Source organism: Oryzias latipes, chromosome 22, assembly GCF_053564925.1.
Source record: "Oryzias latipes strain Hd-rR chromosome 22, Olatipes_Hd-rR_3.1".
Taxonomy (NCBI): domain Eukaryota; kingdom Metazoa; phylum Chordata; class Actinopteri; order Beloniformes; family Adrianichthyidae; genus Oryzias; species Oryzias latipes.
This window is the reverse complement of record NC_136258.1, coordinates 1798374-1801949: the sequence shown is the minus strand read 5'-3', so window position 1 is coordinate 1801949 and position 3576 is coordinate 1798374. Positions and strand designations below refer to the sequence as shown.

The 3576-nt window shown below is 39.2% G+C and overlaps 1 long non-coding RNA gene across 2 annotated transcripts; it reads right to left on the bottom strand.

Annotated features, from left to right (window-relative positions):
* Positions 1 to 533: 533 nt before the first annotated feature.
* Positions 534 to 2569, bottom strand: LOC144988988 (uncharacterized). Of its 2 annotated transcripts, XR_013653105.1 has the most exons (4): positions 2527 to 2569; positions 1614 to 1803; positions 1405 to 1534; positions 534 to 1229 (listed from the first exon to the last, which is right to left on the bottom strand). It is a non-coding gene; the product is annotated as an uncharacterized LOC144988988 (long non-coding RNA). The 2 variants fall into 2 exon arrangements; XR_013653104.1 differs by having other exon boundaries at positions 1405 to 1803.
* Between the last annotated feature and the right edge of the window lie 1007 nt (positions 2570 to 3576).

The following is a 3576-nucleotide window of genomic DNA, read 5'->3' as shown; positions in this document are numbered from 1 at the left end:
TTTATGCATCTGCTGTGTTCTGATCATGGAAAACGTGACTGATTTATAAATAATTAAATTACAAACACTTTGGTGTTGATTTAATGTATTTGTTCATAAATAAACCCCCAAGTTATTTTTTCATGCCAATATTTATTTTGTTTTTGTGCCACTGAACAATTAACGGGCTCTTGCAAAGAGGCATTTTTTTCTGTAGTTTTCTTACACCTTACTGAATATGGCTTTGAAAATGAATCTGTCCGTGTTCCTGGCAATAATTCAACCGTTTTTCGTGAGATCAAACTGAAAACGAGCAGATATGCAGCATCACAGGACGGCAAGGAGAAGCAGACATCTCAGAAGATTTCCTCTGGATGCCCTGACCAGACAGAATAACTTGTGAGTTAAACTTAAAGCTTTTTTTTTAGTTAAACCTAAACTTTAACTTAAACTTTGTTACTAATCATGCTCAAGGTTACACAGTCTGCTGGGTAAGAGTTTAACATTCTTTTTCAAGTGAGTTGTGTAGTCCAATTACATGAAACACTTGTGAGTTCAAAGTTTAGAATTTTTTATTCAGAGTCAAACCATATCACTTGTTTTAAACAAAAACAAAACAAAAACTTTCATTTTTAAAAGTTTAAATGAAAATCCAAAAACCCAGCCAAATAAAAACCACGAGATTTTCCAGAATTAATAAATACTTCATAATCTAAAATGTAAGACATCAAAATAAATAGAAACATTAAAAAAATGTGATTTAATTTCCTCAATGAAATAATTAATGTTGCATTTTCCAGGGTCTTCCACGTCTCTACTGCTTTACCAACACAAAGGTGTCTGTCCTGGCCCTTTACGCTGACGGTCAGTCCGACACAAGACTGGATTTTCGGTTGACCCGCAGGACCATCGAGCATCTGGGTCGATGGTCCTGAAGCATCAGCTTCGGGTTCCTCACACTCTGGGGGGTCACAGGAGACTGACGTCCTGGTGTTTCTTTTCTGGCTGGCGTGTGGCACATCTTACAGTGTGGTAGCCAGAGTCTTTGACATGACACGGTCCACCGTGAGCGATGTTGTCCACAGGACGGCAGACCGCATCCTCCAGCTGATGAGCAGGGTCATCCAGCTTCCCAGTGGGAATGAACTGCCATTAGTCACCTCTCGTTTTTTATCAGCTCGCTGAGCTAGTCTTCCACCTTCCAAAAGGTCGTGGGGAGCATTGATGGCTGCCACATAAGAATAAAGGCCCTAAAAGATAATGCAGCTTGTTATTTTAACATGAAGCTTTTTTATTCCATTAAAATGCATGCTGTATGTGACTCTAATGCCAAATTTATAGATATTTTTGTTGAGAATCCAGGATCAATCCATGATTCACGGGTTCTACGTAAAAGCCCAATTTATGTAAATCAAACAAACCCACCTGAAGGATCCTTTTGGGTGATGGTGGGTATCCCTGCATTGCACATCCCATCATGCTGCTGACACCCTACAGGGAACCCATGAGGAATGCCATTGAGGCAGTTACAACCAGAACCACTCCAGAACACGCTCTGTTGTGAAGAGAGCATTTGGCATGATAAAGATGAGGAGGAGAGCAATATTTCTGGGGGCACTGGAAGTAAAACCAACCTTTGCAATGAAAATCATTGCCTGCAGTTCAGTTCTGCACAATCTGTGCATCAGCAAAGGCGACTGCTTAGCCACAGATGTTGAGCCACAGCAGGACAACACCAGGAACATGCAGGACGAGCAGAGTCACGTCTGTCTGCAAGGACAAATCTTTGCTTTCCTTTCAGCTCCAACTGTGACACACATGACTCTAGAAGACCAGGATTATTGTTAACATGTATAAAAATAAATATTAACATATAAAACGAAATTCTAAATATGTACATCTGATATTTATATGAAAATCCTTTTAAGATTGTTGAAAATAGCTCAGATTTAAATAATACATGTAAATTATTCATTTTTGTTCATACATTTATTAAACAAATTGGAAAAACAATGGCTGCATTACATTTTAGAACAATAATTTAAACTCAAGTAAACTTAACAGACTCTCCTGTCGCTGTTCCTCCCTTCTAGCCCTTTCCTCCTCTCTCTTCTGGGTCTTTAACATAAACCTTTAACCCAGTACGACAGCGATTAACCGTTTATTAAAATGAAGTCAAATCTGATCATGTGTCTCTACCCATCTGGCACGAGCTAGCTTGAAAACAAACAGGCTATCTTTCTCCATCCGCAAATGGATCGGATTTTCCTCATCCTCGTCTGTCCCTACATATATGAACACATTTAAAACATGTGTTAATAACTTGTGACTACGGTTAGAAGTCACTGCTTTTTGATGTAATATCTAGCGTTTGTTTTTAGCCTTCGGCGCTAATTCGCGTTAGCGTTAGCTTTAGCATTACTGAAATTGATGAGCTTCAAAACAATCTAGGTTGTTGATTGAGGAATATAACATATTAAACACATCATCCTAAGTATTTACAAATATATTTTACAACAGATACTGGATATTTTTTAATATACTTACACGTTTCGGTGGTTTTCCTTGCGCAACCGGCTGCTATTTTCGAATGATTCAGACGAATGATTATCTCGCGATAATCAGCCAACTTCCGTTTCTACTGAAATGCCTTCCGTTTCTGTCGAAAATTTCAGTAGTGTGTGTGAGAGCATTTTCACATGTGTATGTGAGAGGATTTTCACATGTGTATGTGAGAGGATTTTCACATGTGTATGTGAGAGGATTTTCACATGTGTATGTGAGAGGATTTCAGTAGTGTGTGTGAGAGGATTTCAGTAGTGTGTGTGAGAGGATTTCAGTAGTGTGTGTGAGAGGATTTCAGTAGTGTGTGTGAGAGGATTTCAGTAGTGTGTGTGAGAGCATTTCACATGTGTATGTGAGAGCATTTTCAGTAGTGTGTGTGAGAGCATTTCACATGTGTATGTGAGAGATTTCACATGTGTATGTGAGAGATTTCACATGTGTATGTGAGAGATTTCACATGTGTATGTGAATGAATACATTTTCAGTTGTATGTATACAAGCATTTCACTAGTGTGTGTGAGAGATTTCACATGTGTATGTGAATGCTAATTCTGAATAATGTCCTACACGGCACCTCATACGGGGCTGTTGTTAAAACAGCACGCGCCGCACACACACAAGACAAGGCAGCGCACACACAGTCAGTGGCGATCTCGTAGGGGACACGTGAGTGCCTTAGACTAAGAACACCCGTTTCTGCGTAAAATTAATGACGTTTGCATCAAGGAGCCCCTACCATCCTGTCGCCTTGCTGCTACAATGACCGTATGTTGCGCTGTTTGTGTAGAACACGCTGTAGCGGCGTGTTCTACACAAAACAAACAGGTACAGAGGCGGGGCTTAGATTCACCGCTTATGATTCCAGACCCGTGACACACTATCAGCTGCTTCCTAATACTTAATAATAATTAATGACTAATGATAGTTGTCATTCGTGAAATTAATATAATTTATTGGGTTTACAGGATTTAAACAAAAATAAATAAATAAATAGAAAGGAGTCTGCATCAAAGTGAATTTGTTTCCATCATC